This window comes from Pseudophryne corroboree, unplaced genomic scaffold (genome assembly GCF_028390025.1).
Source record: "Pseudophryne corroboree isolate aPseCor3 unplaced genomic scaffold, aPseCor3.hap2 scaffold_2760, whole genome shotgun sequence".
Taxonomy (NCBI): Eukaryota; Metazoa; Chordata; class Amphibia; order Anura; family Myobatrachidae; genus Pseudophryne; species Pseudophryne corroboree.
In genome coordinates, this window is record NW_026969422.1 from 15,507 (window position 1) to 39,676 (window position 24,170).

Here is a 24,170-nt window from a genome sequence, read left to right on the forward strand (position 1 = left end):
CTTAGGAGAACAGTGCCTTATCCATTATGCCAGTGGTGCTTACTGATGTCTTTATTTAAGACTGATAGGTTTTTAATAGTCAATTATTTATTTTTGAAAAAAAGTGAAGCTGTTTACCGTGTTCTTTGCATTACCAAGTCCAGCAAGAAATGTGCTGGTACTATCCAGAGCTGTCAGTATGGATTATCATGCTATATTGCAGAAAATCAATTTGATGCAACTGCTTTACCAACAGTATGTTAATCTTTTCCATTGCTGTTTTGTTGGCTGACTGAAGGAAGATATGCAGTGCATTTGAACCAAAGCAGATGTGTGCTGACAACTTAAATGCACAATCATGTTTGTGTTTTTTCTTTCTTTCTTCCATCCTTTGTAATATCATATTAAATATTAAGGTAGCAGTTTATAATCAACGACTAATGACATAAGAAAAGGAAAAAAAAACAGTATACAAAGATGCTCCAGGTGAGGCTTGAACTCACAACCTCGGCATTGCTCAACAGATACTGTCTTATTAGTACTGCACGCTGACCAATTGCGCCACTGGAGCACTTTGCAGCATTAATTGGTTATGCTAGATGTGGATTTTATTCAATACAATCAGTACAGTAATAAGAATTGAAAAAGAAAATCATGTTTGGTGAAGAATGATGAGCAACAAAGGAACATGCATGCCAGATGGCACTTGAATAAGCTGTACACGGTGATAGAAAAGGTTTAAAAAACAACAACAACAACAACAATGTTATCATAATTAATGTCATATTTTAGCTTCTGTGGTCATTTTTTACAAGCTAAACCCTGCAAGACTGTTTTATAGTTGAAGCCAGGATAAAATATCAACTCTAGTGATGAGACACTTGCTGTAATGACTTCCACCCCATATGGGACTTGGAACCCCTGGCTTAGGAGGGCAGTGACTTATCCATTATGCCAGTGGTGCTTACTGATGTTCTTATTTAAGACTGTTAGGTTTTTAATAGTCAATTATTTATTTTTGAGGAAAAAGTGAAGCTGTTTACTGTGTTCTTTGCATTACCAAGTCCAGCAAGAAATGTGCTGGTACTATCCAGAGCTGTCAGTATGGATTATCATGCTATATTGCAGAAAATCAATTTGATGCAACGGCTTTACCAACAGTATGTTAATCTTTTCCATTGCTGTTTTGTTGGCTGACTGAAGGAAGATATGCAGTGCATTTGAACCAAAGCAGATGTGTGCTGACAACTTAAATGCACAATCATGTTTGTGTTTTTTCTTTCTTTCTTCCATCCTTTGTAATATCATATTAAATATTAAGGTAGCAGTTTATAATCAATGACTAATGACATAAGAAAAGGAAAAAAAAAACAGTATACAAAGATACTCCGGGTGAGGCTTAAACTCACAACCTCACCATTGCTCAACAGATACTGTCTTATAAGTACCGCGTGCTGACCAATTGCGCCACTGGAGCACTTTGCAGCATTAATTGGTTATGCTAGATGTGGATTAATTTCAATACAATCAGTACAGTCATAAGAATTGAAAAAGAAAATAATTTTTGGTGATGAATGATGAGCAACAAAGGAACATGCTTGCCAGATGGCACTTGAATAGGCTGTCCACGGTGATAGAAAAGGTTTAAAAAACAACAACAACAATGTTATCATAATTAATGTCATATTTTAGCTTCTGTGGTCATTTTTTACAAGCTAAACACTGCAAGACTGTTTTACAGTTGAAGCAAGGATAAAATATCAACTCTAGTGATGAGACACTTGCTGTAATGACTTCCAACTCAGACGGGACTTAAACCCACAACCACTGGCTTAGGAGAACAGTGCCTTATCCATTATGCCAGTGCTGCTTACTGATGTCTTTATTTAAGACTGATAGGTTTTTAATAGTCAATTATTTATTTTTGAAAAAAAGTGAAGCTGTTTACCGTGTTCTTTGCATTACCAAGTCCAGCAAGAAATGTGCTGGTACTATCCAGAGCTGTCAGTATGGATTATCATGCTATATTGCAGAAAATCAATTTGATGCAACTGCTTTACCAACAGTATGTTAATCTTTTCCATTGCTGTTTTGTTGGCTGACTGAAGGAAGATATGCAGTGCATTTGAACCAAAGCAGATGTGTGCTGACAACTTAAATGCACTATCATGTTTGTGTTTTTTCTTTCTTTCTTCCATCCTTTGTAATATCATATTAAATATTAAGGTAGCAGTTTATAATCAATGACTAATGACATAAGAAAAGGAAAAAAAAACAATATACAAAGATGCTCCAGGTGAGGCTTGAACTCACAACCTCGGCATTGTTTAACAGATACTGTCTTATTAGTTCTGCACGCTGACCAATTGCGCCACTGGAGCACTTTGCAGCATTAATTGGTTATGCTAGATGTGGATTTTATTCAATACAATCAGTACAGTCATAAGAATTGAAAAAGAAAATCATTTTTGGTGATGAATGATGAGCAACAAAGGAACATGCATGCCAGATGGCACTTGAATAGGCTGTCCACGGTGATAGAAAAGGTTTAAAAAACAACAACAACAATGTTATCATAATTAATGTCATATTTTAGCTTGTGTGGTCATTTTTTACAAGCTAAACCCTGCAAGACTGTTTTACAGTTGAAGCAAGGATAAAATATCAACTCTAGTGATGAGACACTTGCTGTAATGACTTCCACCCCATATGGGACTTGGAACCCCTGGCTTAGGAGGGCAGTGACTTATCCATTATGCCAGTGGTGCTTACTGATGTTCTTATTTAAGACTGTTAGGTTTTTAATAGTCAATTATTTATTTTTGAGGAAAAAGTGAAGCTGTTTACTGTGTTCTTTGCATTACCAAGTCCAGCAAGAAATGTGCTGGTACTATCCAGAGCTGTCAGTATGGATTATCATGCTATATTGCAGAAAATCAATTTGATGCAACTGCTTTACCAACAGTATGTTAATCTTTTCCATTGCTGTTTTGTTGGCTGACTGAAGGAAGATATGCAGTGCATTTGAACCAAAGCAGATGTGTGCTGACAACTTAAATGCACAATCATGTTTGAGTTTTTTCTTTCTTTCTTCCATCCTTTGTAATATCATATTAAATATTAAGGTAGCAGTTTATAATCAATGACTAATGACATAAGAAAAGGAAAAAAACAGTGTACAAAGATGCTCCAGGTGAGGCTTGAACTCACAACCTCGGCATTGCTCAACAGATACTGTCTTATAAGTACTGCGCGCTGACCAATTGCGCCACTGGAGCACTTTGCAGCATTAATTGGTTATGCTAGATGTGGATTTTATTCAATACAATCAGTACAGTCATAAGAATTGAAAAAGAAAATCATTTTTGGTGATGAATGATGAGCAACAAAGGAACATGCATGCCAGATGGCACTTGAATAGGCTGTCCACGGTGATAGAAAAGGTTTAAAAAACAACAACAACAATGTTATCATAATTAATGTCATATTTTAGCTTGTGTGGTCATTTTTTACAAGCTAAACCCTGCAAGACTGTTTTACAGTTGAAGCAAGGATAAAATATCAACTCTAGTGATGAGACACTTGCTGTAATGACTTCCAACTCAGACAGGACTTAAACCCACAACCACTGGCTTAGGAGAACAGTGCCTTATCCATTATGCCAGTGCTGCTTACTGATGTCTTTATTTAAGACTGATAGGTTTTTAATAGTCAATTATTTATTTTTGAAAAAAAGTGAAGCTGTTTACTGTGTTCTTTGCATTACCAAGTCCAGCAAGAAATGTGCTGGTACTATCCAGAGCTGTCAGTATGGATTATCATGCTATATTGCAGAAAATCAATTTGATGCAACTGCTTTACCAACAGTATGTTAATCTTTTCCATTGCTGTTTCGTTAGCTGACTGAAGGAAGATATGCAGTGCATTTGAACCAAAGCAGATGTGTGCTGACAACTTAAATGCACAATCATGTTTGTGTTTTTTCTTTCTTTCTTCCATCCTTTGTAATATCATATTAAATATTAAGGTAGCAGTTTATAATCAATGACTAATGACATAAGAAAAGGAAAAAAAAACAGTATACAAAGATGCTCCAGGTGAGGCTTGAACTCACAACCTCAGCATTGCTCAACAGATATTGTCTTATTGGTACTGCGCGCTGACCAATTGCGCCACTGGAGCACTTTGCAGCATTGATTGGTTATGCTAGATGTGGATTTTATTCAATACAATCAGTACAGTCATAAGAATTGAAAAAGAAAATCATTTTTGGTGATGAATGATGAGCAACAAAGGAACATGCATGCCAGATGGCACTTGAATAAGCTGTCCACGGTGATAGAAAAGGTTTAAAAAACAACAACAACAATGTTATCATAATTAATGTCATATTTTAGCTTGTGTGGTCATTTTTTACAAGCTAAACCCTGCAAGACTGTTTTACAGTTGAAGCAAGGATAAAATATCAACTCTAGTGATGAGACACTTGCTGTAATGACTTCCACCCCATATGGGACTTGGAACCCCTTGCTTAGGAGAACAGTGCCTTATCCATTATGCCAGTGGTGCTTACTGATGTCCTTATTTAAGACTGATAGGTTTTTAATAGTCAATTGTTTATTTTTGAAAAAAAGTGAAGCTGTTTACTGTGTTCTTTGCATTACCAAGTCCAGCAAGAAATGTGCTGGTACTATCCAGAGCTGTCAGTATGGATTATCATGCTATATTGCAGAAAATCAATTTGATGTAACTGCTTTACCAACAGTATGTTAATCTTTTCCATTGCTGTTTTGTTGGCTGACTGAAGGAAGATATGCAGTGCATTTGAACCAAAGCAGATGTGTGCTGACAACTTAAATGCACAATCATGGTTGTGTTTTTTCTTTCTTTCTTCCATCCTTTGTAATATCATATTAAATATTAAGGTAGCAATTTATAATCAATGACTAATGACATAAGAAAAGGAAACAAAAAGTATTCAAAGATGCTCCAGGTGAGGCTTGAACTCACGACCTCGGCATTGCTCAACAGATACTGTCTTAAAAGTACTGTGCGCTGACCAATTGCGCCACTGGATCACTTTTCCGCATTAATTGGTTATGCTAGATGTGGATTTTATTCAATACAATCAGTACAGTCATAAGAATTGAAAAAGAAAATCATTTTTGGTGATGAATGATGAGCAACAAAGGAACATGCATGCCAGATGGCACTTGAATAAGCTGTCCACGGTGATAGAAAAGGTTTAAACAACAACAACAACAACAACAATGTTATCATAATTAATGTCATATTTTAGCTTCTGTGGTCATTTTTTACAAGCTAAACACTGCAAGACTGTTTTACAGTTGAAGCAAGGATAAAATATCAACTCTAGTGATGAGACACTTGCTGTAATGACTTCCACCCCATATGGGACTTGGAACCCCTGGCTTAGGAGGGCAGTGACTTATCCATTATGCCAGTGGTGCTTACTGATGTCCTTATTTAAGACTGATAGGTATTTAATAGTCAATTATTTATTTTTGAAAAAAAGTGAAGCTGTTTACTGTACTCTTTACATTACCAAGTCCAGCAAGAAATGTGCTGGTACTATCCAGAGCTGTCAGTATGGATTATCATGCTATATTGCAGAAAATCAATTTGATGCAACTGCTTTACCAACAGTATGTTAATCTTTTCCATTGCTGTTTTGTTGGCTGACTAAAGGTAGATATGCAGTGCATTTGAACCAAAGCAGATGTGTGCTGACAACTTAAATGCACAATCATGTTTGTGTTTTTCTTTCTTTCTTCCATCCTTTGTAATATCATATTAAATATTAAGGTAGCAGTTTATTATCAATGACTAATGACATAAGAAAAGGAAAAAAAAACAGTATACAAAGATGCTCCAGGTGAGGCTTGAACTCACAACCTCGGCCTTGGTCAACAGATACTGTATTATTAGTACTGCGCGCTGACCAATTGCGCCACTGGAGCACTTTGCAGCATTAATTGGTTATGCTAGATGTGGATTTTATTCAATACAATCAGTACAGTCATAAGAATTGAAAAAGAAAATCATTTTTGGTGATGAATGATGAGCAACAAAGGAACATGCATGCCAGATGGCACTTGAATAAGCTGTCCACGGTGATAGAAAAGGTTTAAAAAACAGCAACAACAATGTTATCATAATTAATGTCATATTTTAGCTTCTGTGGTCACTTTTTCACAAGCTAAACCCTGCAAGACTGTTTTACAGTTGAAGCAAGGATAAAATGTCAACTCTAGTGATGAGACACTTGCTGTAATGACTTCCACCCCATATGGGACTTGGAACCCCTGGTTTAGGAGAACAGTGCCTTATCCATTATGCCAGTGGTGCTTACTGATGTCCTTATTTAAGACTGATAGGTTTTTAATAGTCAATTATTTATTTTTGAAAAAAAGTGAAGCTGTTTACTGTGTTCTTTGCATTACCAAGTCCAGCAAGAAATGTGCTGGTACTATCCAGAGCTGTCAGTATGGATTATCATGCTATATTGCAGAAAATCAATTTGATGCAACTGCTTTACCAACAGTATGTTAATCTTTTCCATTGCTGTTTTGTTGGCTGACTGAAGGAAGATATGCAGTGCATTTGAACCAAAGCAGATGTGTGCTGACAACTTAAATGCACAATCATGTTTGAGTTTTTTCTTTCTTTCTTCCATCCTTTGTAATATCATATTAAATATTAAGGTAGCAGTTTATAATCAATGACTAATGACATAAGAAAAGGAAAAAAAACAGTGTACAAAGATGCTCCAGGTGAGGCTTGAACTCACAACCTCGGCATTGCTCAACAGATACTGTCTTATAAGTACTGCGCGCTGACCAATTGCGCCACTGGAGCACTTTGCAGCATTAATTGGTTATGCTAGATGTGGATTTTATTCAATACAATCAGTATAGTCATAAGAATTGAAAAAGAAAATCATTTTTGGTGATGAATGATGAGCAACAAAGGAACATGCATGCCAGATGGCACTTGAATAAGCTGTCCACGGTGATAGAAAAGGTTTAAAAAACAACAACAACAACAACAACAACAATGTTATCATAATTAATGTCATATTTTAGCTTCTGTGGTCATTTTTTACAAGCTAAACACTGCAAGACTGTTTTACAGTTAAAGCAAGGATAAAATATCAACTCTAGTGATGAGACACTTGCTGTAATGACTTCCAACTCAGACGGGACTTAAACCCACAACCACTGGCTTAGGAGAACAGTGCCTTATCCATTATGCCAGTGGTGCTTACTGATGTCTTTGTTTAAGACTGATAGGTTTTTAATAGTCAATTATTTATTTTTGAAAAAAAGTGAAGCTGTTTACCGTGTTCTTTGCATTACCAAGTCCAGCAAGAAATGTGCTGGTACTATCCAGAGCTGTCAGTATGGATTATCATGCTATATTGCAGAAAATCAATTTGATGCAACTGCTTTACCAACAGTATGTTAATCTTTTCCATTGCTGTTTTGTTGGCTGACTGAAGGAAGATATGCAGTGCATTTGAACCAAAGCAGATGTGTGCTGACAACTTAAATGCACAATCATGTTTGTGTTTTTTCTTTCTTTCTTCCATCCTTTGTAATATCATATTAAATATTAAGGTAGCAGTTTATAATCAATGACTAATGACATAAGAAAAGGAAAAAAAACAGTATACAAAGATGCTCCAGGTGAGGCTTGAACTCACAACCTCGGCATTGCTCAACAGATACTGTCTTATTAGTACTGCACGCTGACCAATTGCGCCACTGGAGCACTTTGCAGCATTAATTGGTTATGCTAGATGTGGATTTTATTCAATACAGTCAGTACAGTAATAAGAATTGAAAAAGAAAATCATTTTTGGTGATGAATGATGAGCAACAAAGGAACATGCATGCCAGATGGCACTTGAATAAGCTGTCCACGGTGATAGAAAAGGTTTAAAAAACAACAACAACAACAATGTTATCATAATTAATGTCATATTTTAGCTTCTGTGGTCATTTTTTACAAGCTAAACCCTGCAAGACTGTTTTACAGTTGAAGCCAGGATAAAATATCAACTCTAGTGATGAGACACTTGCTGTAATGACTTCCAACTCAGACGGGACTTAAACCCACAACCACTGGCTTAGGAGAACAGTGCCTTATCCATTATGCCAGTGCTGCTTACTGATGTCTTTATTTAAGACTGATAGGTTTTTAATAGTCAATTATTTATTTTTGAAAAAAAGTGAAGCTGTTTACCGTGTTCTTTGCATTACCAAGTCCAGCAAGAAATGTGCTGGTACTATCCAGAGCTGTCAGTATGGATTATCATGCTATATTGCAGAAAATCAATTTGATGCAACTGCTTTACCAACAGTATGTTAATCTTTTCCATTGCTGTTTTGTTGGCTGACTGAAGGAAGATATGCAGTGCATTTGAACCAAAGCAGATGTGTGCTGACAACTTAAATGCACTATCATGTTTGTGTTTTTTCTTTCTTTCTTCCATCCTTTGTAATATCATATTAAATATTAAGGTAGCAGTTTATAATCAATGACTAATGACATAAGAAAAGGAAAAAAAAACAATATACAAAGATGCTCCAGGTGAGGCTTGAACTCACAACCTCGGCATTGTTTAACAGATACTGTCTTATTAGTACTGCACGCTGACCAATTGCACCACTGTAGCACTTTGCAGCATTAATTGGTTATGCTAGATGTGGATTTTATTCAATACAATCAGTACAGTCATAAGAATTGAAAAAGAAAATCATTTTTGGTGATGAATGATGAGCAACAAAGGAACATGCATGCCAGATGGCACTTGAATAGGCTGTCCACGGTGATAGAAAAGGTTTAAAAAACAACAACAACAATGTTATCATAATTAATGTCATATTTTAGCTTGTGTGGTCATTTTTTACAAGCTAAACCCTGCAAGACTGTTTTACAGTTGAAGCAAGGATAAAATATCAACTCTAGTGATGAGACACTTGCTGTAATGACTTCCACCCCATATGGGACTTGGAACCCCTGGCTTAGGAGGGCAGTGACTTATTCATTATGCCAGTGGTGCTTACTGATGTTCTTATTTAAGACTGTTAGGTTTTTAATAGTCAATTATTTATTTTTGAGGAAAAAGTGAAGCTGTTTACTGTGTTCTTTGCATTACCAAGTCCAGCAAGAAATGTGCTGGTACTATCCAGAGCTGTCAGTATGGATTATCATGCTATATTGCAGAAAATGAATTTGATGCAACTGCTTTACCAACAGTATGTTAATCTTTTCCATTGCTGTTTTGTTGGCTGACTGAAGGAAGATATGCAGTGCATTTGAACCAAAGCAGATGTGTGCTGACAACTTAAATGCACAATCATGTTTGAGTTTTTTCTTTCTTTCTTCCATCCTTTGTAATATCATATTAAATATTAAGGTAGCAGTTTATAATCAATGACTAATGACATAAGAAAAGGAAAAAAACAGTGTACAAAGATGCTCCAGGTGAGGCTTGAACTCACAACCTCGGCATTGCTCAACAGATACTGTCTTATAAGTACTGCGCGCTGACCAATTGCGCCACTGGAGCACTTTGCAGCATTAATTGGTTATGCTAGATGTGGATTTTATTCAATACAATCAGTACAGTCATAAGAATTGAAAAAGAAAATCATTTTTGGTGATGAATGATGAGCAACAAAGGAACATGCATGCCAGATGGCACTTGAATAAGCTGTCCACGGTGATAGAAAAGGTTTAAAAAACAACAACAACAACAACAATGTTATCATAATTAATGTCATATTTTAGCTTCTGTGGTCATTTTTTTACAAGCTAAACACTGCAAGACTGTTTTACAGTTGAAGCAAGGATAAAATATCAACTCTAGTGATGAGACACTTGCTGTAATGACTTCCAACTCAGACAGGACTTAAACCCACAACCACTGGCTTAGGAGAACAGTGCCTTATCCATTATGCCAGTGCTGCTTACTGATGTCTTTATTTAAGACTGATAGGTTTTTAATAGTCAATTATTTATTTTTGAAAAAAAGTGAAGCTGTTTACTGTGTTCTTTGCATTACCAAGTCCAGCATGAAATGTGCTGGTACTATCCAGAGCTGTCAGTATGGATTATCATGCTATATTGCAGAAAATCAATTTGATGCAACTGCTTTACCAACAGTATGTTAATCTTTTCCATTGCTGTTTCGTTAGCTGACTGAAGGAAGATATGCAGTGCATTTGAACCAAAGCAGATGTGTGCTGACAACTTAAATGCACAATCATGTTTGTGTTTTTTCTTTCTTTCTTCCATCCTTTGTAATATCATATTAAATATTAAGGTAGCAGTTTATAATCAATGACTAATGACATAAGAAAAGGAAAAAAAAACAGTATACAAAGATGCTCCAGGTGAGGCTTGAACTCACAACCTCAGCATTGCTCAACAGATATTGTCTTATTAGTACTGCGCGCTGACCAATTGCGCCACTGGAGCACTTTGCAGCATTGATTGGTTATGCTAGATGTGGATTTTATTCAATACAATCAGTACAGTCATAAGAATTGAAAAAGAAAATCATTTTTGGTGATGAATGATGAGCAACAAAGGAACATGCATGCCAGATGGCACTTGAATAAGCTGTCCACGGTGATAGAAAAGGTTTAAAAAACAACAACAACAATGTTATCATAATTAATGTCATATTTTAGCTTGTGTGGTCATTTTTTACAAGCTAAACCCTGCAAGACTGTTTTACAGTTGAAGCAAGGATAAAATATCAACTCTAGTGATGAGACACTTGCTGTAATGACTTCGACCCCATATGGGACTTGGAACCCCTTGCTTAGGAGAACAGTGCCTTATCCATTATGCCAGTGGTGCTTACTGATGTCCTTATTTAAGACTGATAGGTTTTTAATAGTCAATTGTTTATTTTTGAAAAAAAGTGAAGCTGTTTACTGTGTTCTTTGCATTACCAAGTCCAGCAAGAAATGTGCTGGTACTATCCAGAGCTGTCAGTATGGATTATCATGCTATATTGCAGAAAATCAATTTGATGTAACTGCTTTACCAACAGTATGTTAATCTTTTCCATTGCTGTTTTGTTGGCTGACTGAAGGAAGATATGCAGTGCATTTGAACCAAAGCAGATGTGTGCTGACAACTTAAATGCACAATCATGGTTGTGTTTTTTCTTTCTTTCTTCTATCCTTTGTAATATCATATTAAATATTAAGGTAGCAATTTATAATCAATGACTAATGACATAAGAAAAGGAAACAAAAAGTATACAAAGATGCTCCAGGTGAGGCTTGAACTCACGACCTCGGCATTGCTCAACAGATACTGTCTTAAAAGTACTGTGCGCTGACCAATTGCGCCACTGGAGCACTTTTCAGCATTAATTGGTTATGCTAGATGTGGATTTTATTCAATACAATCAGTACAGTCATAAGAATTGAAAAAGAAAATCATTTTTGGTGATGAATGATGAGCAACAAAGGAACATGCATGCCAGATGGCACTTGAATAAGCTGTCCACGGTGATAGAAAAGGTTTAAACAACAACAACAACAACAACAACAATGTTATCATAATTAATGTCATATTTTAGCTTCTGTGGTCATTTTTTACAAGCTAAACACTGCAAGACTGTTTTACAGTTGAAGCAAGGATAAAATATCAACTCTAGTGATGAGACACTTGCTGTAATGACTTCCACCCCATATGGGACTTGGAACCCCTGGCTTAGGAGGGCAGTGACTTATCCATTATGCCAGTGGTGCTTACTGATGTCCTTATTTAAGACTGATAGGTATTTAATAGTCAATTATTTATTTTTGAAAAAAAGTGAAGCTGTTTACTGTATTCTTTACATTACCAAGTCCAGCAAGAAATGTGCTGGTACTATCCAGAGCTGTCAGTATGGATTATCATGCTATATTGCAGAAAATCAATTTGATGCAACTGCTTTACCAACAGTATGTTAATCTTTTCCATTGCTGTTTTGTTGGCTGACTAAAGGTAGATATGCAGTGCATTTGAACCAAAGCAGATGTGTGCTGACAACTTAAATGCACAATCATGTTTGTGTTTTTCTTTCTTTCTTCCATCCTTTGTAATATCATATTAAATATTAAGGTAGCAGTTTATAATCAATGACTAATGACATAAGAAAAGGAAAAAAAACAGTATACAAAGATGCTCCAGGTGAGGCTTGAACTCACAACTTCGGCATTGCTCAACATATACTGTCTTATAAGTATAGCGCGCTGACCAATTGCGCCACTGGAGCACTTTGCAGCATTAATTGGTTATGCTAGATGTGGATTTTTTTCAATACAATCAGTACAGTCATAAGAATTGAAAAAGAAAATCATTTTTGGTGATGAATGATGAGCAACAAAGGAACATGCATGCCAGATGGCACTTGAATAAGCTGTCCACGGTGATAGAAAAGGTTTAAAAAACAACAACAACAACGATGTTATCATAATTAATGTCATATTTTAGCTTCTGTGGTCATTTTTTACAAGCTAAACACTGCAAGACTGTTTTACAGTTGAAGCAAGGATAAAATATCAACTCTAGTGATGAGACACTTGCTGTAATGACTTCCACCCCATATGGGACTTGGAACCCCTGGCTTAGGAGGGCAGTGACTTATCCATTATGCCAGTGGTGCTTACTGATGTTCTTATTTAAGACTGTTAGGTTTTTAATAGTCAATTATTTATTTTTGAGGAAAAAGTGAAGCTGTTTACTGTGTTCTTTGCATTACCAAGTCCAGCAAGAAATGTGCTGGTACTATCCAGAGCTGTCAGTATGGATTATCATGCTATATTGCAGAAAATCAATTTGATGCAACTGCTTTACCAACAGTATGTTAATCTTTTCCATTGCTGTTTTGTTGGCTGACTGAAGGAAGATATGCAGTGCATTTGAACCAAAGCAGATGTGTGCTGACAACTTAAATGCACAATCATGTTTGAGTTTTTTCTTTCTTTCTTCCATCCTTTGTAATATCATATTAAATATTAAGGTAGCAGTTTATAATCAATGACTAATGACATAAGAAAAGGAAAAAAAACAGTGTACAAAGATGCTCCAGGTGAGGCTTGAACTCACAACCTCGGCATTGCTCAACAGATACTGTCTTATAAGTACTGCGCGCTGACCAATTGCGCCACTGGAGCACTTTGCAGCATTAATTGGTTATGCTAGATGTGGATTTTATTCAATACAATCAGTACAGTCATAAGAATTGAAAAAGAAAATCATTTTTGGTGATGAATGATGAGCAACAAAGGAACATGCATGCCAGATGGCACTTGAATAAGCTGTCCACGGTGATAGAAAAGGTTTAAAAAACAACAACAACAACAACAACAATGTTATCATAATTAATGTCATATTTTAGCTTCTGTGGTCATTTTTTACAAGCTAAACACTGCAAGACTGTTTTACAGTTAAAGCAAGGATAAAATATCAACTCTAGTGATGAGACACTTGCTGTAATGACTTCCAACTCAGACGGGACTTAAACCCACAACCACTGGCTTAGGAGAACAGTGCCTTATCCATTATGCCAGTGGTGCTTACTGATGTCTTTGTTTAAGACTGATAGGTTTTTAATAGTCAATTATTTATTTTTGAAAAAAAGTGAAGCTGTTTACCGTGTTCTTTGCATTACCAAGTCCAGCAAGAAATGTGCTGGTACTATCCAGAGCAGTCAGTATGGATTATCATGCTATATTGCAGAAAATCAATTTGATGCAACTGCTTTACCAACAGTATGTTAATCTTTTCCATTGCTGTTTTGTTGGCTGACTGAAGGAAGATATGCAGTGCATTTGAACCAAAGCAGATGTGTGCTGACAACTTAAATGCACAATCATGTTTGTGTTTTTTCTTTCTTTCTTCCATCCTTTGTAATATCATATTAAATATTAAGGTAGCAGTTTATAATCAATGACTAATGACATAAGAAAAGGAAAAAAAAAACAGTATACAAAGATGCTCCAGGTGAGGCTTGAACTCACAACCTCGGCATTGCTCAACAGATACTGTCTTATTAGTACTGCACGCTGACCAATTGCGCCACTGGAGCACTTTGCAGCATTAATTGGTTATGCTAGATGTGGATTTTATTCAATACAATCAGTACAGTAATAAGAATTGAAAAAGAAAATCATTTTTGGTGATGAATGATGAGCAACAAAGGAACATGCATGCCAGATGGCACTTGAATAAGCTGTCCACGGTGATAGAAAAGGTTTAAAAAACAACAACAACAATGTTATCATAATTAATGTCATATTTTAGCTTCTGTGGTCATTTTTTACAAGCTAAACCCTGCAAGACTGTTTTACAGTTGAAGCCAGGATAAAATATCAACTCTAGTGATGAGACACTTGCTGTAATGACTTCCACCCCATATGGGACTTGGAACCCCTGGCTTAGGAGGGCAGTGACTTATCCATTATGCCAGTGGTGCTTACTGATGTCTTTATTTAAGACTGATAGGTTTTTAATAGTCAATTATTTATTTTTGAAAAAAAGTGAAGCTGTTTACCGTGTTCTTTGCATTACCAAGTCCAGCAAGAAATGTGCTGGTACTATCCAGAGCTGTCAGTATGGATTATCATGCTATATTGCAGAAAATCAATTTGATGCAACTGCTTTACCAACAGTATGTTAATCTTTTCCATTGCTGTTTTGTTGGCTGACTGAAGGAAGATATGCAGTGCATTTGAACCAAAGCAGATGTGTGCTGACAACTTAAATGCACAATCATGTTTGTGTTTTTTCTTTCTTTCTTCCATCCTTTGTAATATCATATTAAATATTAAGGTAGCTGTTTATAATCAATGACTAATGACATAAGAAAAGGAAAAAAAAACAGTATACAAAGATGCTCCAGGTGAGGCTTGAACTCACAACCTCGGCATTGCTCAACAAACACTGTCTTATTAGTACTGCACGCTGACCAATTGCGCCACTGGAGCACTTTGCAGCATTAATTGGTTATGCTAGATGTGGATTTTATTCAATACAATCAGTACAGTAATAAGAATTGAAAAAGAAAATCATGTTTGGTGATGAATGATGAGCAACAAAGGAACATGCATGCCAGATGGCACTTGAATAAGCTGTCCACGGTGATAGAAAAGGTTTAAAAAACAACAACAACAACAATGTTATCATAATTAATGTCATATTTTAGCTTCTGTGGTCATTTTTTACAAGCTAAACCCTGCAAGACTGTTTTACAGTTGAAGCAAGGATAAAATATCAACTCTAGTGATGAGACACTTGCTGTAATGACTTCCACCCCATATGGGACTTGGAACCCCTGGCTTAGGAGGGCAGTGACTTATCCATTATGCCAGTGGTGCTTACTGATGTTCTTATTTAAGACTGTTAGGTTTTTAATAGTCAATTATTTATTTTTGAGGAAAAAGTGAAGCTGTTTACTGTGTTCTTTGCATTACCAAGTCCAGCAAGAAATGTGCTGGTACTATCCAGAGCTGTCAGTATGGATTATCATGCTATATTGCAGAAAATCAATTTGATGCAACTGCTTTACCAACAGTATGTTAATCTTTTCCATTGCTGTTTTGTTGGCTGACTGAAGGAAGATATGCAGTGCATTTGAACCAAAGCAGATGTGTGCTGACAACTTAAATGCACAATCATGTTTGAGTTTTTTCTTTCTTTCTTCCATCCTTTGTAATATCATATTAAATATTAAGGTAGCAGTTTATAATCAATGACTAATGACATAAGAAAAGGAAAAAAAACAGTGTACAAAGATGCTCCAGGTGAGGCTTGAACTCACAACCTCGGCATTGCTCAACAGATACTGTCTTATAAGTACTGCGCGCTGACCAATTGCGCCACTGGAGCACTTTGCAGCATTATTTGGTTATGCTAGATGTGGATTTTATTCAATACAATCAGTACAGTCATAAGAATTGAAAAAGAAAATCATTTTTGGTGATGAATGATGAGCAACAAAGGAACATGCATGCCAGATGGCACTTGAATAAGCTGTCCACGGTGATAGAAAAGGTTTAAAAAACAACAACAACAACAATGTTATCATAATTAATGTCATATTTTAGCTTCTGTGGTCACTTTTTTACAAGCTAAACCCTGCAAGACTGTTTTACAGTTGAAGCAAGGATAAAATATCAACTCTAGTGATGAGACACTTGCTGTAATGACTTCCACCCCATATGGGACTTGGAACCCCTGGCTTAGGAGAACAGTGCCTTATCCATTATGCCAGTGGTGCTTACTGATGTCCTTATTTAAGACTGATAGGTTTTTAATAGTCAATTGTTTATTTTTGAAAAAAAGTGAAGCTGTTTACTGTGTTCTTTGCATTACCAAGTCCAGCAAGAAATGTGCTGGTACTATCCAGAGCTGTCAGTATGGATTATCATGCTATATTGCAGAAAATCAATTTGATGTAACTGCTTTACCAACAGTATGTTAATCTTTTCCATTGCTGTTTTGTTGGCTGACTGAAGGAAGATATGCAGTGCATTTGAACCAAAGCAGATGTGTGCTGACAACTTAAATGCACAATCATGGTTGTGTTTTTTCTTTCTTTCTTCCATCCTTTGTAATATCATATTAAATATTAAGGTAGCAATTTATAATCAATGACTAATGACATAAGAAAAGGAAACAAAAAGTATACAAAGATGCTCGAGGTGAGGCTTGAACTCACAACCTCGGCATTGCTCAACAGATACTGTCTTAAAAGTACTGTGCGCTGACCAATTGCGCCACTGGAGCACTTTTCAGCATTAATTGGTTATGCTAGATGTGGATTTTATTCAATACAATCAGTACAGTCATAAGAATTGAAAAAGAAAATCATTTTTGGTGATGAATGATGAGCAACAAAGGAACATGCATGCCAGATGGCACTTGAATAAGCTGTCCACGGTGATAGAAAAGGTTTAAACAACAACAACAACAACAATGTTATCATAATTAATGTCATATTTTAGCTTCTGTGGTCATTTTTTACAAGCTAAACACTGCAAGACTGTTTTACAGTTGAAGCAAGGATAAAATATCAACTCTAGTGATGAGACACTTGCTGTAATGACTTCCACCCCATATGGGACTTGGAACCCCTGGCTTAGGAGGGCAGTGACTTATCCATTATGCCAGTGGTGCTTACTGATGTCCTTATTTAAGACTGATAGGTATTTAATAGTCAATTATTTATTTTTGAAAAAAAGTGAAGCTGTTTACTGTATTCTTTACATTACCAAGTCCAGCAAGAAATGTGCTGGTACTATCCAGAGCTGTCAGTATGGATTATCATGCTATATTGCAGAAAATCAATTTGATGCAACTGCTTTACCAACAGTATGTTAATCTTTTCCATTGCTGTTTTGTTGGCTGACTAAAGGTAGATATGCAGTGCATTTGAACCAAAGCAGATGTGTGCTGACAACTTAAATGCACAATCATGTTTGTGTTTTTCTTTCTTTCTTCCATCCTTTGTAATATCATATTAAATATTAAGGTAGCAGTTTATAATCAATGACTAATGACACAAGAAAAGGAAAAAAAAACAGTATACAAAGATGCTCCAGGTGAGGCTTGAACTCACAACCTCGGCATTGCTCAACATATACTGTCTTATAAGTACTGCGCGCTGACCAATTGCGCCACTGGAGCACTTTGCAGCATTAATTGGTTATGCTAGATGTGGATTTTTTTCAATACAATCAGTACAGTCATAAGAATTGAAAAAGAAAATCATTTTTGGTGATGAATGATGAGCAACAAAGGAACATGCATGTCAGATGGCACTTGAATAAGCTGTCCACGGTGATAGAAAAGGTTTAAAAAACAACAACAACAATGTTATCATAATTAATGTCATATTTTAGCTTCTGTGGTCATTTTTTACAAGCTAAACACTGCAAGACTGTTTTACAGTTGAAGCAAGGATAAAATATCAACTCTAGTGATGAGACACTTGCTGTAATGACTTCCAACTCAGACGGGACTTAAACCCACAACCACTGGCTAAGGAGAACAGTGCCTTATCCATTATGCCAGTGGTGCTTACTGATGTCCTTATTTAAGAATGTTAGGTTTTTAATAGTCAATTATTTATTTTTTGAAAAAAAAGTGAAGCTGTTTACTGTGTTCTTTGCATTACCAAGTCTAGCAAGAAATTTGCTGGTACTATCCAGAGCTCTCAGTATGGATTATCATGCTATATTGCAGAAAATCAATTTGATGTAACTGCTTTACCAACAGTATGTTAATCTTTTCCATTGCTGTTTTGTTGGCTGACTGAAGGAAGATATGCAGTGCATTTGAACCAAAGCATATGTGTGCTGACAACTTAAATGCACAATCATGTTTGTGTGCTTTCTTTCTTTCTTCCATCCTTTGTAATATCATATTAAAAATTAAGGTAGCAGTTTATAATCAATGACTAATGACATAAGAAAAGTAAAAAAAACAGTATACAAAGATGCTCCAGGTGAGGTTTGAACTCACAACCTCAGCATTGCTCAACAGAAACTGTCTTATAAGTACTGCGCGCTGACCAATTGCGCCACTGGAGCAATTTGCAGCATTAATTGGTTATGCTAGATGTGGATTTTATTCAATACAATCAGTACAATCATAAGAATTGAAAAAGAAAATCATTTTTGGTGATGAATGATGAGCAACAAAGGAACATGCATGCTAGATGGCACTTGAATAAGCTGTCCACGGTGATAGAAAAGGTTTAAAAAACAACAACAACAATGTTATCATAATTAATGTCATATTTTAGCTTCTGTGGTCATTTTTTACAAGCTAAACACTGCAAGACTGTTTTACAGTTGAAGCAAAGATAAAATATCAACTCTAGTGATGAGACACTTGCTGTAATGACTTCCAACTCAGACGGGACTTAAACCCACAACCACTGGCTTAGGAGAACAGTGCCTTATCCATTATGCACATGGTGCTTACTGATGTCCTTATTTAAGACTGATAGGTTTTTAATAGTCAATTATTTATTTTTGAAAAAAAGTGAATCTGTTTACTGTGTTCTTTGCATTACCAAGTCCAGCAAGAAATGTGCTGGTACTATCCAGAGCTGTCAGTATGGATTATCATGCTATATTGCAGAAAATCAATTTGATGCAACTGCTTTACCAACAGTATGTTAATCTTTTCCATTGCTGTTTTGTTGGCTGACTGAAGGAAGATATGCAGTGCATTTGAACCAAAGCAGATGTGTGCTGACAACTTAAATGCACAATCATGTTTGTGTTTTTTCTTTCTTTCTTTCTTCCATCCTTTGTAATATCATATTAAATATTAAGGTAGCAGTTTATAATCAATGACTAATGACATAAGAAAAGGAAAAAAAACAGTATACAAAGCTGCTCCAGGTGAGGCTTGAACACACAACCTCAGCATTGCTCAACAGATACTGTCTTATAAGTACCACGCACTTACCAATTGCGCCACTGGAGCACTTTGCAGCATTGATTGATTATGCTAGATGTGGATTTTATTCAATACAATCAGTACAGTCATAAGAATTAAAAAGAAAATCATTTTTGGTGATGAATGATGAGCAACAAAGGAACATGCATGCCAGATGGCACTTGAATAAGCTGTCCATGGTGATAGAAAAGGTTTAAAAAACAACAACAACAATGTTATCATAATTAATGCCATATTTTAGCTTCTGTGGTCAATTTTTACAAGCTAAACACTGCAAGACTGTTTTACAGTTGAAGCAAGGATAAAATATCAACTCTAGTGATGAGACACTTGCTGTAATGACTTCCAACTCAGACGGGACTTAAACCCACAACCACTGGCTTAGGAGAACAGTGCCTTATCCATTATGCGAGTGGTGCTTACTGATGTCCTTATTTAAGAATGTTAGGTTTTTAATAGTCAATTATTTATTTTTTGAAAAAAAAGTGAAGCTGTTTACTGTGTTCTTTGCATTACCAAGTCTATCAAGAAATGTGCTGGTACTATCCAGAGCTCTCAGTATGGATTATCATGCTATATTGCAGAAAATCAATTTGATGCAACTGCTTTACCAACAGTATGTTAATCTTTTCCATTGCTGTATTGTTGGCTGACTGAAGGAAGATATGCAGTGCATTTGAACCAAAGCAGATGTGTGCTGACAACTTAAATGCACTATCATGTTTGTGTGCTTTCTTTCTTTCTTCCATCCTTTGTAATATCATATTAAATATTAAGGTAGCAGTTTATAATCAATGACTAATGACATAAGAAAAGGAAAAAAAAAACAGTATACAAAGCTGCTCCGGGTGAGGCTTGAACTCACAACCTCGGCATTGCTCAACAGATACTGTCTTATAAGTACTGCGCGCTGACCAATTGCGCCACTGGAGCAATTTGCAGCATTGATTGGTTATGCTAGATGTGGATTTTATTCAATACAATCAGTACAATCTTAAGAATTGAAAAAGAAAATAATTTTTGGTGATGAATGATGAGCAACAAAGGAACATGCATGCCAGATGGCACTTGAATAAGCTGTCCACGGTGATAGAAAAGGTTTAAAAAACAACAACAACAACAACAATGTTATCATAATTAATGTCATATTTTAGCTTCTGTGGTCATTTTTTACAAGCTAAACACTGCAAGACTGTTTTACAGTTGAAGCAAGGATAAAATATCAACTCTAGTGATGAGACACTTGCTGTAATGACTTCCAACTCAGACGGGACTTAAAGCCACAACCACTGGCTTAGGAGAACAGTGCCTTATCCATTATGCACATGGTGCTTACTGATGTCCTTATTTAAGACTGATAGGTTTTTAATAGTCAATTATTTATTTTTGAAAAAAAGTGAAGCTGTTTACTGTGTTCTTTGCATTACCAAGTCCAGCAGGAAATGTGCTGGTACTATCCAGAGCTGTCAGTATGGATTATAATGCTATATTGCAGAAAATCAATTTGATGCAACTGCTTTACCAACAGTATGTTAATCTTTTCCATTGCTGTTTTGTTGGCTGACTCAAGGAAGATATGCAGTGCATTTGAACCAAAGCAGATGTGTGCTGACAACTTAAATGCACAATCATGTTTGTGTTTTTTCTTTCTTTCTTTCTTTCTTTCTTTCTTTCTTCCATCCTTTGTAATATCATATTAAATATTAAGGTAGCAGTTTATAATCAATGACTAATGACATAAGAAAAGGAAAAAAAAACAGTATACAAAGCTGCTCCGGGTGAGGCTTGAACTCACAACCTCGGCATTGCTCAACAGATACTGTCTTATAAGTACCGCGCGCTGACCAATTGCGCCACTGGAGCACTTTGCAGCATTAATTGGTTATGCTAGATGTGGAGTTTATTCAATACAATCAGTACAGTCATAAGAATTGAAAAAGAAAATAATTTTTGGTGATGAATGATGAGCAACAAAGGAACATGCATGCCAGATGGCACTTGAATAAGCTGTCCACGGTGATAGAAAAGGTTTAAAAAACAACAACAACAATGTTATCATAATTAATGTCATATTTTAGCTTCTGTTGTCATTTTTTAAAAGCTAAACACTGCAAGACTGTTTTAGAGTTGAAGCAAGGATAAAATATCAACTCTAGTGATGAGACACTTGCTGTAATGACTTCCAACTCAGACGGCACTTAAACCCACAACCACTGGCTTAGGAGAACAGTGCCTTATCCATTATGCCAGTGGTGCTTACTGATGTCCTTATTTAAGACTGTTAGGTTTTTAATAGTCAATTATTTATTTATTTTTTAAAAGTGAAGCTGTTTACTGTGTTCTTTGCATTACCAAGTCTAGCAAGAAATGTGCTGGTACTATCCAGAGCTCTCAGTATTGATTATCATGCTATATTGCAGAAAATCAATTTGATGCAACTGCTTTACCAACAGTATGTTAATCTTTTCCATTGCTGTTTTGTTGGCTAACTGAAGGAAGATTTGCAGTGCATTTGAACCAAAGCAGATGTGTGCTGACAACTTAAATGCACAATCATGTTTGTGTGCTTTCTTTCTTTCTTCCATCCTTTGTAATATCATATTAAATATTAAGGTAGCAGTTTATAATCAATGACTAATGACATAAGAAAAGGAAAAAAAAAGTATACAAAGATGCTCCAAGTGAGGCTTGAACTCTCAACCTTGGCATTGCTTAACAGATACTGTCTTATAAGTACCGCGCGCTGACCAAAGCGCCACTGGAGCACTTTGCAGCATCAGTTGGTTATGCTAGATGTGGATTTTATTCAATATAATCAGTACAGTCATAAGAATTGAAAAAGAAAATCATTTTTGGTGATGAATGATGAGCAACAAAGGAACATGCATGCCAGATGGCACTTGAATAAGCTGTCCACGATGATAAAAAAGGTTTAAAAAACAACAACAACAATGTTATCATAATTAATATCATATTTTAGCTTCTGTGGTCATTTTTTACAAGCTAAACACTGCAAGACTGTTTTACAGTTAAAGCAAGGATAAAATATTAACTCTAGTGATGAGACACTTGCTGTAGTTACTTCCACCCCATATGGGACTTGGACCCCCTGGCTCAGGAGGGCAGTGACTTATCCATTATGCCAGTGGTGCTTACTGATGTTCTTATTTAAGACTGTTAGGTTTTTAATAGTCAATTATTTATTTTTGAGGGAAAAGTGAAGCTGTTTACTGTGTTCTTTGCATTACCAAGTCCAGCAAGAAATGTGCTGGTACTATCCAGAGCTGTCAGTATGGATTATCATGCTCTATTGCAGAAAATCAATTTGATGCAACTGCTTTACCAACAGTATGTTAATCTTTTCCATTGCTGTTTTGTTGGCTGACTGAAGGAAGATATGCAGTGCATTTGAACCAAAGCAGATGTGTGCTGACAACTTAAATGCACAATCATGTTTGTGTTTTTTCTTTCTTTCTTCCATCCTTTGTAATATCATATTAAATATTAAGGTAGCAGTTTATAATCAATGACTAATGACATAAGAAAAGGAAAAAAACAGTATACAAAGCTGCGCCAGGTGAGGCTTGAACACACAACCTCGGCGTTGCTCAACAGATACTGTCTTATAAGTACCACGCACTTACCAATTGCGCCACTGGAGCACTTTGCAGCATTTATTGGTTATGCTAGATGTGGATTTTATTCAATACAATCAGTACAGTCATAAGAATTGAAAAAGAAAATCATTTTTGGTGATGAATGATGAGCAACAAAGGAACATGCATGCCAGATGGCACTTGAATAAGCTGTCCACGGTGATAGAAAAGGTTTAAAAAACAACAACAACAATGTTATCATAATTAATGTCATATTTTAGCTTCTGTGGTCATTTTTTTACAAGCTAAACACTGCAAGACTGTTTTACAGTTGAAGCAAGGATAAAATATCAACTCTAGTGATGAGACACTTGCTGTAATGACTTCCAACTCAGACGGGACTTAAACCCACAACCACTGGCTTAGGAGAACAGTGCCTTATCCATTATGCCAGTGGTGCTTACTGATGTCCTTATTTAAGAATGTTAGGTTTTTAATAGTCAATTATTTATTTTTTGAAAAAAAAGTGAAGCTGCTTACTGTGTTCTTTGCATTACCAAGTCTATCAAGAAATGTGCTGGTACTATCCAGAGCTCTCAGTATGGATTATCATGCTATATTGCAGAAAATCAATTTGATGCAACTGCTTTACCAACAGTATGTTAATCTTTTCCATTGCTGTTTTGTTGGCTGACTGAAGGAAGATATGCAGTGCATTTGAACCAAAGCAGATGTGTGCTGACAACTTAAATGCACAATCATGTTTGTGTGCTTTCTTTCTTTCTTCTATCCTTTGTAATATCATATTAAATATTAAGGTAGCAGTTTATAATCAATGACTAATGACATAAGAAAAGGAAAAAAAACAGTATACAAAGATGCTCCGGGTGAGGTTTAAACTCACAAACTCGGCATTGCTCAACAGAAACTGTCTTATAAGTACTGCGCGCTGACCAATTGCGCCACTGGAGCAATTTGCAGCATTAATTGGTTATGCTAGATGTGGATTTTATTCAATACAATCAGTACAATCATAAGAATTGAAAAAGAAAATAATTTTTGGTGATGAATGATGAGCAACAAAGG

The 24,170-nt window shown here is 35.9% G+C and overlaps 16 non-coding genes across 16 annotated transcripts; all 16 read right to left on the reverse strand.

The window, feature by feature from the left end:
• Nucleotides 1–457: 457 nt before the first annotated feature.
• TRNAI-AAU (transfer RNA isoleucine (anticodon AAU)) lies at nt 458–550 on the reverse strand. The gene is given in 2 exon segments: nt 458–493; nt 513–550. It is a non-coding gene; the product is annotated as a tRNA-Ile (tRNA).
• Nucleotides 551–2,267: 1,717 nt separating this feature from the next.
• TRNAI-AAU (transfer RNA isoleucine (anticodon AAU)) lies at nt 2,268–2,360 on the reverse strand. The gene is given in 2 exon segments: nt 2,268–2,303; nt 2,323–2,360. It is a non-coding gene; the product is annotated as a tRNA-Ile (tRNA).
• An 804-nt stretch (nt 2,361–3,164) lies between these two features.
• TRNAI-UAU (transfer RNA isoleucine (anticodon UAU)) lies at nt 3,165–3,257 on the reverse strand. The gene is given in 2 exon segments: nt 3,165–3,200; nt 3,220–3,257. It is a non-coding gene; the product is annotated as a tRNA-Ile (tRNA).
• An 811-nt stretch (nt 3,258–4,068) lies between these two features.
• On the reverse strand, nt 4,069–4,161 carry TRNAI-AAU (transfer RNA isoleucine (anticodon AAU)). Its single transcript is given in 2 exon segments — nt 4,069–4,104; nt 4,124–4,161. It is a non-coding gene; the product is annotated as a tRNA-Ile (tRNA).
• Nucleotides 4,162–5,867: 1,706 nt separating this feature from the next.
• Nucleotides 5,868–5,960, reverse strand: TRNAI-AAU (transfer RNA isoleucine (anticodon AAU)). The gene is given in 2 exon segments: nt 5,868–5,913; nt 5,923–5,960. It is a non-coding gene; the product is annotated as a tRNA-Ile (tRNA).
• An 805-nt stretch (nt 5,961–6,765) lies between these two features.
• Nucleotides 6,766–6,858, reverse strand: TRNAI-UAU (transfer RNA isoleucine (anticodon UAU)). Its single transcript is given in 2 exon segments — nt 6,766–6,801; nt 6,821–6,858. It is a non-coding gene; the product is annotated as a tRNA-Ile (tRNA).
• An 822-nt stretch (nt 6,859–7,680) lies between these two features.
• Nucleotides 7,681–7,773, reverse strand: TRNAI-AAU (transfer RNA isoleucine (anticodon AAU)). The gene is given in 2 exon segments: nt 7,681–7,716; nt 7,736–7,773. It is a non-coding gene; the product is annotated as a tRNA-Ile (tRNA).
• Nucleotides 7,774–9,484: 1,711 nt separating this feature from the next.
• On the reverse strand, nt 9,485–9,577 carry TRNAI-UAU (transfer RNA isoleucine (anticodon UAU)). The gene is given in 2 exon segments: nt 9,485–9,520; nt 9,540–9,577. It is a non-coding gene; the product is annotated as a tRNA-Ile (tRNA).
• Nucleotides 9,578–10,395: 818 nt separating this feature from the next.
• On the reverse strand, nt 10,396–10,488 carry TRNAI-AAU (transfer RNA isoleucine (anticodon AAU)). Its single transcript is given in 2 exon segments — nt 10,396–10,431; nt 10,451–10,488. It is a non-coding gene; the product is annotated as a tRNA-Ile (tRNA).
• Nucleotides 10,489–13,097: 2,609 nt separating this feature from the next.
• On the reverse strand, nt 13,098–13,190 carry TRNAI-UAU (transfer RNA isoleucine (anticodon UAU)). The gene is given in 2 exon segments: nt 13,098–13,133; nt 13,153–13,190. It is a non-coding gene; the product is annotated as a tRNA-Ile (tRNA).
• Nucleotides 13,191–14,011: 821 nt separating this feature from the next.
• On the reverse strand, nt 14,012–14,104 carry TRNAI-AAU (transfer RNA isoleucine (anticodon AAU)). Its single transcript is given in 2 exon segments — nt 14,012–14,047; nt 14,067–14,104. It is a non-coding gene; the product is annotated as a tRNA-Ile (tRNA).
• An 805-nt stretch (nt 14,105–14,909) lies between these two features.
• TRNAI-AAU (transfer RNA isoleucine (anticodon AAU)) lies at nt 14,910–15,002 on the reverse strand. Its single transcript is given in 2 exon segments — nt 14,910–14,945; nt 14,965–15,002. It is a non-coding gene; the product is annotated as a tRNA-Ile (tRNA).
• An 808-nt stretch (nt 15,003–15,810) lies between these two features.
• TRNAI-UAU (transfer RNA isoleucine (anticodon UAU)) lies at nt 15,811–15,903 on the reverse strand. Its single transcript is given in 2 exon segments — nt 15,811–15,846; nt 15,866–15,903. It is a non-coding gene; the product is annotated as a tRNA-Ile (tRNA).
• Nucleotides 15,904–17,610: 1,707 nt separating this feature from the next.
• TRNAI-UAU (transfer RNA isoleucine (anticodon UAU)) lies at nt 17,611–17,703 on the reverse strand. The gene is given in 2 exon segments: nt 17,611–17,646; nt 17,666–17,703. It is a non-coding gene; the product is annotated as a tRNA-Ile (tRNA).
• An 812-nt stretch (nt 17,704–18,515) lies between these two features.
• On the reverse strand, nt 18,516–18,608 carry TRNAI-UAU (transfer RNA isoleucine (anticodon UAU)). The gene is given in 2 exon segments: nt 18,516–18,551; nt 18,571–18,608. It is a non-coding gene; the product is annotated as a tRNA-Ile (tRNA).
• Nucleotides 18,609–21,258: 2,650 nt separating this feature from the next.
• On the reverse strand, nt 21,259–21,351 carry TRNAI-UAU (transfer RNA isoleucine (anticodon UAU)). The gene is given in 2 exon segments: nt 21,259–21,294; nt 21,314–21,351. It is a non-coding gene; the product is annotated as a tRNA-Ile (tRNA).
• Nucleotides 21,352–24,170: the final 2,819 nt, after the last annotated feature.